Raw genomic sequence first — 13,548 nt, 5'->3', positions numbered from 1 at the left:
GCGGTATATTGTTGCCATTTTAGAGGTCAAATTCAAGCCATAATTTTCATGTTACTTCATTACCATTCTCAATCATCAAAAGAGGCGGATCCAGGGAGAGACTAAGCGGGGCTTTAGCCCCCTCCCCTAAATCAGGTTACATATAAAAGCTTACAAAGTTGTTTTTGTTTAATGAAATTATACTTAATAGTTGTATTTTTGCATTGTCTGCGAGTTGGCCGTGCGGTTAGGGGCGCGTAGCTGTGAGCTCGCATCCGGGAGATAGTGGGTTCAAGCCCCACTGTCGGCAGCCCTAAAGATGGTTTCCCGTGGTTTCCCATTTTCACCCCAGGAAAATGCCGAGACTGTACGTTAATTAAGACCACGGCCGTTTTCTTCCCATTCCTAGGCCTTTCTTGTCCCATCGTCGCCATAAAACCTATCTATGTCGGTGCGACGTAAAGCAAACAGCAAAAAAATGTTCAACTCATCCTAACAGTGAATGGAGGACTGGCAACAATAGGCTGCATGCTGGCATATGCCGTTTACCTCAGCGACTGCCGAGTCCAGGGCTTCACAACATGTCACGACAAGCTTGTGGATTGCCGTGCATTAACACTCATAGTGAATATGTTTCTAAACTAGTTTTACTTCACAAGAAATACTTGAAATATTAGCCGAAAGTATACTATTTTCTACGCAATAAGTAACTAACGTAATTTACGTCGCACCGACACAGATAGCTTTGATGGCGACGATGGAATAGGAAAGGGCTAGGAGTTGGAAGGAAGCGGCCGTGGCCTTAATTAAGGTACAGTCCCAGCATTTACCTGGTGTGAAAATGGGAAACCACGGAAAACAGTCTTCAGGGCTGCCGACAGTGGGGTTCGAACCCACTATCTCCCGGATGCAGCTCACAGCTGCGCGCTCCTAATCGCACGGCCAACTCGCCCGGTGTTTCAATTTTATGATAGTTTAAAAGGATAGAATGTGAAGCATAATATAAAACATATAAAATGTCTGCAGATAAAGGCTTATTATACTGGCGTTGGCATTATTGATTACTACTGAAAAATAAGAATTATCCGTGGATAAATGCTCCTAGTACTTTAGTCGAAACAACTAACATTTCCACTACCGTATCTCAAATTATGTTGAGATTGTTACAGGAAAAGAGGTAGGTCTAATCAAACTAGTGTTATGTTCTCTAGAAAATAACATTTCAAATAGCGCTAAGCCGTTAGTCAGTGATGAGCAAAACTTTACTATAAAACTGAGTAATAAAATTACTGAAATGTAATATTTGAAAGACTACTATACTAAGTGATACATGACCAAAATAGGGGAGTACGCAGTTGGTATCGGTGGCTTGCATAACTTTGCATGCGTCTTTCGTGGGTAGTGGTTTTAGAGTCTATCAAGCAGAAATCCCGTGTTCCACTTTCGAGATGGGCAATTCTTATTTTGAATTAATGTTTTAGATACTTATTAGTTAAAAAAATTGACCCAAAATTGATTTTAGGTTACTTACTATCACTACCTTACAACCCGTACAATTCACGGGCACGCTAGTATAGGCCTACTATAAATATTTTTTGCCTTTGCAGGTAAGACGTATTGTTTGCAATGCACTATGTCTTCTGGTATGGGCTAGAAGAAATTTGTTACTTTCATTGACCTGTCTCAGTCTCACCCTTGGCTTTGACAATATGAAAGTGACCGAGGTATGAGTGATGCTAGTAATACCATTCCTTATGCAGCCAGTCCCTATTATGAATGATGTGAAAATATCACTCATAGGGTCGGTTGGTGCACGAATTTCAGTGGGCTTGGCAGACTGATATGTAATAGCAACTTCTGGCTCGGTGAGGAAAGCAACGGGAAACTACCTCCTCATTTCCCTAGTTCGCCTCTACAGTGATGCCTAGGCTATCTATGACAGCTGTTGGTGAAACTGTGGAGGATCAAACCAGCCTTTGGGCTGAATACCCAACATACATATATATTTTAATTTATTAATACCAATTATTATGTATCAGACATTTAAATACTTTATCAGAAAATTGCGATATGCCACATTTCTGAAAAAAATATAATACTAATATTAGCCACACTTCTCATCAAATAAAATAGTAATATGTTTTGTCAAGTCACTGATACATATTTTTTCATTGTGAGTACCGGTACGTATTTACGTTTTATACCCACAATATCGTTCATGAGTGGATATACATAATATAGAACTGCCTTTTTTGGTTGTTTCTTTTTATAAACTCTGAATTTAATTATTTCATACAAGCAGCCCTTTTACTGCCAATAAAATGTTACAATAAATGGTATGGCACGTCTTCAAATTTCAGGGGATCCTCGAAGATTATTACTCATGATATTGCTCATGCTGTTGGGAAGACATTGCATGAATTTGTAACATTACATTCCTTGACTGAAACATGGCAACTTCCAGCTAATTCTTCGCTCGCTAGAGATTTGGAGGGCAAGCAGACACGCAAATTCAGGAGGGAATGTTTAGACAAATTTAAGTGACTTGCCTACAGCGAAGAATGATACGGCTGTTAATGAACATACATTGTACAGTTTGCTCCCTTGAGGACTGGAGTGGACGTAAAAAAAAGCATTGTCGCTGAGTTACACAGACTTGTAAGTTATTAAACTTTCAATATATTCGGGCTCAGGGTTTTGATGTCAGATCAAATATGTCAGGTAAACATATTGCAATCCAAGCACTGATTTTGAATGAGTATCCTCTGGCATTTTACCAATACTGCTTCATCCAGCAACTGAGCTTGTGCATTACAAAAGGCTGTGTTATTAGGCCATTCAGGAATATGGTAGTGATTATTTCATCAGTTACAAAGTTTGTTTCTGCTTCTGCGAAAAGAATGCCTGCTCTTCAATGAATTATTAGTAAACGTGTAATCAGTAAGTAAAAAAAAGACCAAGTTAAAACCATTTTGTTCTACTCATTGGTTAGAAAGACATGGCAGCTTCATTCCATTTCAGGAACTAATGTTACATATTGTAATACTTTTTCAACAAATAGAAGAAGATCTACAGAGTGAGTCGTCAAGTAAAGCTGTTGCCTTAGGCGCGGCTTTGAGAAGAAGTGAAATCATCATTGGTATGGAAACAGCTGCTCACTGTTTGGCCCACACTGTCAAATTAATTATGAAGTTTGTTGTTTAAAGAGGCTTAAGATGTAGATAATCGGCCCCACTGTGAAACTAAGCAAGTTATTTCAAGAACCTAAACAATATTTTTCATGTGTATTGTCTTACAATGGCGCCGTAATAGGAAGGTTGAATATAATGAGAAAACTTACCGACGAAAAATGTAAAGGCATTTTATTCCATCAAGTGATTTGGCTGCTGCAACGAGTGAAATAGATCCGTCTCCCTTATATTTGTGGCAAGCAAACTCAAAGAATGAATATCTCAACAAAGGATCTTGAGGAATACTTCAGGAATGTGGTATTCTTGCCCTCTGTGTACCTCTTAATAAGGCAGTTAGAATAACGTCTTTGTGATAAGCTTTAGAAGGGCTTATTCCCAGTAATTTTTATTTTTCAATAAACGGAATTATTAAAGCAGTAAACATGTATAAAGCAGATTCCACAACAACAAGTGCTGAATTAAGAGCAGAAATATCACCATGGAGAAATAATTGGACAACGTCTCATCCGGAAGAAAATAGAAAGGTAAATAATGACATAAATATTAGCTGTAAGTAATGAAGACATTTTTCCCGATATTGGACTATTGCTACTAATATTTCCACCCTGCTTGTAAATAACAGCCTCTATAGAGAGAAATTTCGTTGCAATTACCATACCGTATAGTAGGGATGTTGTCTGCATCACGTATTTACGCACTCCTACAGTATAATGCATTTAAGGTTCAATTTCCTTTACACATCAGCATAGTAAAATAAACACAACGAAAAGTGTTCTGATGGGCTGCATATCAATATGTGGCTGGGAGGAGTGACCAGCCTTAAGGAAAATAATGGGTAGAAAGAGCATTGCCAGATACGAGGTTTTAGAAGTAAGCTGTCGATATGTGAGTATCCGCTTACCGCACATGTATCTCCTCATTCTGCTTGCTTTGTACACACATTTTAATTCTTTAACCAAACGTATGTTAATAAATCTCGTTCATTTTTAATTGATCTCTGCTATGGGTACATGCCTTTTATACTTTATTCTATAGTCTAAGGGGCCCGGATTCAGCTCCTAGCAGTTTCTAGCCAGTTTTGAACGGTCCACAGTAGATAGGTAGGTAGGTGGGTAGGTGTACATGCCAGCCGTTGGTCGAAGGGGTTCCAGGTTCAATTCCTTGCCAAGTTGGAGATTGTAACTTCCTCTTGTTTGGGTGTTGGGTATTTGTGCCATCTTAGGTTGGGTCCTATCCTCACGGACACGCAGGTCGTGTATAGGGCATCTACTCGAAAGACTTGCACCTGACCTATGCTGAGACCATGCGCCATTATTATTATTATTATTATCATTATTATTATTATTATTATTATTATTATTATTATTATTATTATTATTATTATTATTATCTGACTGTGGTAGTAGCAGTCCTAGTAACTGTAGTAGTAATTATTTAGCCTTATTTCAGCAGCTGATTGATTAGATAAAGATTGCCGTTCTTACGAAGTCTGCAGTAAAAGTCCTTTCTTGCTTTTCATCATTATCGACGATCCTATGATTCACGATTCTTTATCACCTTACATGTGCACCATGCACTTCATAATTATCCATCCAAAAATATAGAAGCACATGTCCGAAGAAACGATCTCATAACCAATCCCACATGATTCCAGGCCTGTCACGACACTAATCCCGATCAAGCCTACATGATTGTCTTAATTGAAGTATCACACTGACAATCCTTCAGCTTCGTAGACATTCTGACCTGAAACTTGTACAATAGGGATGTATAGAACTAGCACCGATAGAGCGCACTGCTGTTGTACTGGGTAAGCGCAAGGCGCTCTTCATTTGTCTCCTGTGTACTCATGGCCGCTAATATCGACGAATTTAAGTTGTTTAAATATTTATTTTCGTGACTATGCCGAGCTATTGCAGTGTTCCTCTTTGTAAAAAATCAGGGAAGCTCGTTTTCGTTTCATCAGTTTCCACAAAATAAATAAATGAGGAAGAAATGGTTACATGCTATTAGAAGGATATATTTTGGTGAGAAGAATCTGACCGAAAATATTAAAGTGTCTTCCCATCATTTTCAACCCGGAGACTTCATGAAAACTTTGTTGGGTTAGTGCGACTTACGAACGGAAATAATTCATATTTTCTACCTAAAAAGTGATTAGGCATTTCGATAACAACCACCGGGCGCTGTTCCATCGCTTTTTCCGTGGACCACGAATACAACAAAAAGAAGGAAGAGGCCATACTCCAGAAAATTGCCGGATTACCACGATAGGCCTACAATATCGGAATCTGTAGAAATCATCCCCAATGAACTACGGGAAGAAATCGTGAATATACCCGAACAAGTAAATATAACATCTGTGACTCCCATTTTCAAAACATCAGTTCTCAGACAAATACTACAGGTAATTTGGTTGTTGGGCATTAATGAATAATCCTGATGCTTTATACAGGGGCTGTAGACGTCCAACATTTAAATTTGGTGTTTTCTGTTTTGGGATAAAACAGATACAATTTACAGATATTCCCTCTTGAAGCTAGACTGTGTTCCTTCTTGACAGTTATGAAGCTAAGGACCAACAAATCTGACCAGGAACTAGACCTTAACTTCGGAATCCATAAAACTACTGTTGGGAGAATATTATTAATGTTTGGATTAATTTCATGTACTGTCCCCTTCAAAATTGGTAAAAATCATTTATTGGAAAATATTTTATTTCTACTGTATGTTGAAACATTATTTCGTGAACCAGGAATGGAGTTTTATCACATCGAGTCGGCTGAGCGAGATACGCCAGGTGTCAGGGAATTCCACTCAAGGGCAAACGAGGGGAGAGCGCAGATACAGCTAGCCAAATAACCTTCAAATCAGCCGTGAATGCCACGTGACCAGGCAGAATGTGTGTCAAGTGCTCGATCGATATTAGTGAAGGTGCATGACGTCTGACTATGGCAGCCAATCAAGCGATTAATTTGGTGCGAAGTTAATAAATTAACCAATCGCTTATAAGGAGAAGACGCACCCCTGTCTTAAGACAGTGAATTATGGATTTTCCTAGGGAAAATTTACTCAGAAATTTCTACCTCTGAACACGTCGTGAGGAGAATTACTCTAGCTTCAACTACGGACGGAAGAAGACGCACTTCGCTTGCTGAGGGAACTTCGTCATTCAGAGCCAACAACTTGTTGCAACAGCAGTTCAGATATTTACGGATTCCACCTATAATTCAACAGATCTTAAAAGTTAAGTTTCCTTTCCATCTTATCAAACATCGGTGTGAGTTTTGGACCTTGTCTCAGACGTGATTTTCAGTTTCAGCTTCACAAGAAATTCCACAGAAGAGATCACCGGTTCGAGTTCAAGTCAGGATGCCAGTCTTCTTTCTTGGTGAATGGTGTGATTTCCAGCGCGCCAGCATGTCTCCAATGCACGAGTAAAATGTAAGGCAGTCCAGGCGGTCGTGACCAGGGTCGATGGTGCGTAATGTGGTAATGTACTAGGTCATCAGCCCGAGTTCTACAACCGACAGTCACCACCAAGTAATATTTAAACTTTGTTATTCTTTCTTTCCTTTTGTAATATAATTGTAATGACATAGCCTCTACTTATTTGTTTAGAAATTCTCTATTAGTTAGAATTTTTCCATCTCTTCTTTCTTGGTGATAGTAGATTGAGGATGTGTGAGTATTTGAACCTATTAGTTTGTTTGAGTGAATGTCTTCGAGAAGTGTTTCAACTGTCCCGAGTTCATTGTGGCAGGAGAAATAAATGTAAAATGACCTCAACGTTAAACTAGGACTATTTGAGTATTTTTAGACTTAATATGAGATCAAATGGGACAGTAATTTCGTGGATTCTATTATGTCAGAGTTCATTCTTCAATTATGCGACGTATGGTTGAATTTTGTGTGCAATAGAGTCATCTGAAATATTATTGTGCAGTAGCTTCCGCACGTATGATCTTGCGCGGCCAGGGATGATAATAATAATAATAATAAAAATAAATTAACTAAATTATCGCGTAAAAGAATACCTAAGGTCATGAGCATAATATTAGTTATTATTGAATATGGTTGATGTGCGCTCATTTATAGTAATTTAGGCCTGGGAAATGGCAGTATCTGACCGATACAATTTTTTATATATTTGATGTGCTGTGATAATTAGTTGACTGGTAGATGGATATTATTGAATTCAGCAGTTGCGCTGTGTATCCATTAGTGAGTCAATTTAAGAAGAAAATATGTTGCTTGACGTAATTTCTTCGTTGTGAGTGCAGATTAATCGAGAATCACAATTATAGTGGAGAAGTAAAAATAAATATCGTAGCTCATGAACCGCGTGCGCGGAATGTTAATTCTGGCCTATGTTTAAGCAATTTTATCGATGATTTTTGGATGATTTTGTGTTCGTAAATTTTCTCTGAGCATCGTCGTATAACCATGTTCTTTAATAAAGTGATAATCATTGCTCTGTCACATTTCCAGTTGATGAGAGGAGGTCACCACGATAGTGTCATCATGAGAATAATTTTCCTAACTTTGTCTAAACATGAAAATTAATAGTCAAGGGCTAGCGTTCGTGTAAATATGTATATAATATTTCCGTGTATCTTTGTGTGAGTGTAGTGTGTGTGATTTGACTGTATTTTGCTTAATATAAGTTTCCAATCCATATTTGTGATGATGCTCTTCGTTGTTTCGTGGAATTTTTGGCCTATTTTACGCCAACTTTAGTGCTTCACCATTTGATTGAATTTAAACCTTTAGTGAATTTTATTCGTTTTTAAGGAAGAATGGGATCTTATTTGACGAATACACATGAATAAGTATAGGCCATGTCAGTGGATTGAACTCACAAAATCAAAAATTGTAAACGTTAATTAATTAATTATTTCAATTAATGGATAAACATACATTGACATAAGGTCAAGTTCCAAGCTATTATGTGAGAATCAACTACTAAATAATTATAAAATAGAGTTGATTAATTACTTTAAAGATCAAGGAAGACGATTTAACTATAATTACATGGGAGAAAATTTTTTATTTAATTTTCAAAGAGGAATGAAAATGATCATTTTCAAACTTGTTTAAAATCAAATCTATGAAGGAAGGAAGTTTATTTTCAAGTTATTAAATTATCAATGGGAGAGATCATCTCAAATTAATTATTATTAATTATTTAATTAATTTTCCACTAAAAATATAAATATTATATTTGCAGATTCAGCCATTTGCTGTTCCGTTTTTCGATGAAGTGTCTATGTGATTACGACATAAAAGAAGACAAATCATATAAACAAAATACCTAGATTTTGTAAATTATTGTACAGTTTAAGAAGAGCAGTCGTTATAATAAATGTGTAAAACCTATTTAGCTTTCTCTCATTTGCCACTAGTTCATCATCTATCCCTGCACTTTAAAATTTTCGCACAGCCGATAGGCGAACGGTCTACACCCTGGAGATCTTCGCTCACCGGCCGAGCTGAGCCCGGCATGACGGGTGCAGTACTGCCAATTTAAAGAGTTGAACATATGGCCTGATAGAGAAACTGTCCTTGATAACAGCCCCCTTACTTTTAGACAGAAATACCCCTCGACTAGAGTAATAACTGATGCAACTGAGATTATAATAGCAAAACCTAAGAACCCTACAGCACAGCAAGCTACATTTTCTACATACAAAAATGCAAAAACAACAAAGGTATTAATAGGTATAAAATCATCTGGTTTCATAAGTTTCATACTTGATGTATATTGTGGAGCAATATCAGATAGGCAGTTATTTATCAGATCAGGAATTTTGGATCTCTTGGAAAATGGAGATTCAGTTATGGCAGATAGGGAGTTCAACATTCAGGATCTGTTATGCGCAAGGTGTAACATTAAATATCCCACCATTTCTGAAAGGCAAAAGGCAGTTTACTCCATCAGAAAACATTGAAACAAGGAGGATAGCCTCTAAAAATACACATAGAACGGGCTATAGCACTTGCTAAAACTTACAAAATAACGCAGTCCAAATTGCATGTCAGTAAAATTTGCCTTTCAGGGAGGATAACATCTGTATGTTCTACGTTATGCCATTTCAGGTTAGGATGACTGGAACAAAATGTTCATGGTAAAACTTGTCTAATTATGCCAGGATTTCATGAATGAAAATGTCATCTCTCTCTATTTCCAACACTAGCATGTCAACAGCAGTGTACACAAGAAAGCTACAATAATGTCTGCCTGCAACAAACAGCTGGCCTTGCACTTGGAAGTAAAGCTTGTGATTTTTCTTGAGTATCACTGCACCACTGTTCTCTCCCAAGTATGGAACACATTTGATTGAAATAGCTTCATTTTTATTATTTGGCAACCCTTTAAGTTCCAAGACTCTATCCTGTCCAATTAATCCATCACAAGATGCTGCCAGATAATATCAGGTAGGATTAATAATGTGGCCACACTTTTGGACTACATGGTCTGTTAGCTGAGAATACCTGTCCCTTGCTGAGCCTTCCATTTGAAGTACCCATTTCATTTCACTGGAGCAAAACAAACTTCCCTTGAATAAGGATTTTGCTAGGGCGTTAGGAGTCTTTGAGTGACAGATTTTCCCAAAATTACTTGCTGTCAAACGATATTTCCTCTCTCTGATCCATAGACTTTGCTGGGATTGTGGTCTAGTATTTTCCTCAATTTTCTTCCTTTCCTCATCATTGACTCTTGCAAGATATTCAGCTTGTGTTGCACGTAGATCCACACCATAATGGTGGTCATGAATGACATCAAAGCAGCTGGTCTGTTCTTTTTTGAGAGCAAAACAAAAGAAATGTTATGTTGGGAACTTTTCATAATTCCTTCAATATATTTCTCATATCCAGGCTGATTAACTCCTGACAATGGCCTAACGTCATGGCAGGGTGCCTGGAAAACTTGTTCCAAGGGCAAAAATTCTACTTTCATAGGGCTAACCAGCCTCAACCGTTTGGAAGGGGATGGTGAAAAATTTGTAAATTTTGGGTGCATGTTTCTGAACACTGAATAGTCTTGGAGAAGTGCTTTAATGCATAGCTTACAGCAGTAATATGCTTACAACATGCCTTGGGATCTGCTCCAGCAACACTTTCACATTCCCCTCCTATAATGTTACTAGGTTCTCCTACAGTAAGCTTCACATTATAGGTCTTATGTTTTGTGTACTCGGATTTCACAGCACTGCATATTAGAATTTCAAATTTCACCCGATTTAAATAAACAATTTATAAACAAAACAAACTTTTCACTGAAAGTCTTTATTTCAGCATCACACAATGATTTGTAGTAAGAAGGATGTGCTCCATCTATTTTCGATTTTCTAAATACAAAATAATCCATTTAATGCATATTTGTGATAGTGATCTTCACCTTATGGCTGATGGTCAATTCTTCAAAGGAACCGGTACAGGGAAACTCAAGAATTTCACGTGCCTTTGGTGGTCGACAAGGCAGTTTCTGCAGTTTCATGTATGCCATCAACATAAAAATATACGTGAATTGAAGTCTGTAAGCAAGTCGAGCAAGTGCGTATTTAAATCTCTATTTATGATTTACGTCTTGTGGAGGTATATTTATCAGTGTAGGCTACAATATTAAAGTAATTGTAATCTTTAGGAAAAGGCATGCTGACTCCTATTCATTAATTAGATAATAAATCGTGTTAGAATTTTGTAATTACCGCTGTACTGATTCTTCCTTCCTCCCGCTAGTTTTAGCGCCTCTCGTCCGTAGCTCATTTTGCAGCTGTTTAACGCTTAAACGCTGAAAATCGTCCATAATATACTAGGGAATATACCTGTACAATTAATTAATATAGCCTTGGAGTAAAATTAGAGAAGACATAATCGGCTTTATCTTAGCAAAAACTCGGTCACAATCTGTACATTTCTCGCAGCTGACTGGGAGAAACTTAAGACGATCGCCTTGCGCTTACCCGGTAATATAAGGGCACTATCTGGCGCGAACTTTCTCCGCCTACATCTCTATTGGAATTAGTGCAATATTATATAACGCACACAATATTCCAGAGTTAATCTATGACACTCGCCTTGTTCCCTTATGTTAAACGCTAGATTTTATGTTAATACAATTCTTTCCTTATTCTCATACAATAATTCCTAAATTCTTATAATTTAGATCAGCTTCCTTCTTAACGTGTAGTAGTTTCTCTTTTTATACGACCTTCATTCTCTATATTTTCTATATCATTGTTCATATAAAACAAAATCCTATTTTAATATTTCAATAATAAGATTGGTTCGTGTTTTCATAATTCTTAACAAATCACTGGTCTGCAATTTCTTTTCCATCCATTTTTGACATTTGAGGAATAACGTCTGGTGTAAGATTACTCCCTTAACCGAGATTTTACGCAAAGGAACACGCTTAACCATTCGCTTTATCTTCTTAATATGTACAATCGATATTTTCATACATGCCTTCTTGATCACTGAATTTGCATCATTTAAACCATTCCATGGCCTCCACCGTATATGCCATTGCTGGACCTGAATGCCGCATATAAAGAGTTGTTTATTCTCCCGCTGATATGCGATCTTTTCATTTACTGGTTTCCGCTTGAATACTAGACAATAAGCTTTTGGACATAATTATTCGAAAACCACGGAGTTCTGAGCTTATGATTTTTTTGCATTCATCACGTTTCCATCAACATCTCTGTTCAAATGAGCGAGTTATTTCAGCCTACAGACAGAGCTGGATGTATGATGACTGGACGTATAACAGCTGGATGTAAGTGTCTGGACGTATAACACCTGGACATATACTTCCTTATAATTTCCGTTGATTACCTCGTTCTCATAACCTTCAGTGGTTCCTCTATCTCTGATCCGGAGACCACTGAAAGGTTATATTCTCCCCTTGCTTGGAAAGAAATTTCGAACGACGTGAGCAATTTCTCCTTAAATGCACATCTTTTGCAAACTTTTGTTCTTTCTGGAGGCACCAGTCCATGTATTCGATATTAAATTTCCCAGTAACTCGGGATTCATTGTCGGCCTGATCGTTATGTGCTATTACAGCACATTCTAAAATACATCCCACATTCTCCTTATTTTCAGATATCCCTTACGATGCATCTGACAGTAATCTTTTATTCCTTTATGGACGTATATGCACTTAAATAATAATTTACATCATCGTCTCCTAAAATAACATTAACTTCTTCTTCACTGGTAATGGGAATGTGATATTGTTTTAGATTAGAAGCGTTGAATGTACAGACATTGCCTGAGTCTTGGCTTTGGTTTCCTTAAGCGTTGTTATCTAAGGTCTATATAATATTAAATGGCCCAATGTATAGGCGAGCGTACTTCGAGTAAAATCTAGCCACAGGATTTGATGTTGCTGGTTTCTTTGCCAGCACAAAAGAGCCAATTTCCAGTGGTTTGCGAAACCTCTTGTGCCTCAACTTTTTGAGTCGTCTTTCTAATTGTTTTTCCATACACAACCGAGCTTGTCGTATATTCTCTTCAACATCGGGTAACTCTTCTATGGGTCTAACATTAATGTCATTCCACGGGCGCTTTGGATACTTATTTATGTGAACCACGCTTGGAAAATTTCCTATCGACCCATGGCAGGTACCATTTATACATTCGGTGATCGTTAGCAAAAATGTGACGCACGTCCAATGACGTTCCGAACAGAAAATTCTACAATACTTTGATAGTTCACGCATGACCCTTTCGACAGCGTTTGATTCCTGATGACCTATTGAACTAAATCTGTGTTGTATTCCCATTCACTCCAATGCTCCGAAAATTCCCTCGATGTGAATTGTGTTCCATGATCAGTAGACCTGGGATTTTAAGGCAAATGCCTATTTTGTTCCTTACGAAATAACATGATTTTTTTAAATATGTTGACGTTTCATGATAAATCCCTTACATTAATAGAGTTTTATAGTGCCCTAAAATGCCTATTTGGACCTTTAGAGCCTATTTTACTATTTTAGTGCCTAAAAATGCCTGTTTTCTACATTTAAAATAAAATTTAACTTCTGTAATTTTTACAATCACACAATGGATATCCCTGGAATGAGCAAAACAGCAGAGAGTGGGTTTTTCACAGAAATGTGCTCTTCCCAGACAACTGTCACCAAAGGAATGCTGAGTGAAGGGTGGAGGGGGAGGATTATCTAGGAAGAACAAGGAGCAGATAGTATGAAGGGACATACTGTGTCAAGTCGCCAGTGAAAGAACATCTGTTTAAGTGAATATAGTGCATCATGCCTAAAACGAAATCATCTTAAGATTACAATGGCTTGTACAATTTCTAGGGAGACTTTTGATGGCAAGATTATTTTCTACCAGTAGTGCAATA

The sequence above is a fragment of the Anabrus simplex genome, chromosome 1 (assembly GCF_040414725.1).
Source record: "Anabrus simplex isolate iqAnaSimp1 chromosome 1, ASM4041472v1, whole genome shotgun sequence".
NCBI classification, from domain to species: domain Eukaryota; kingdom Metazoa; phylum Arthropoda; class Insecta; order Orthoptera; family Tettigoniidae; genus Anabrus; species Anabrus simplex.
Note: the sequence above shows the minus strand (reverse complement) of the source record.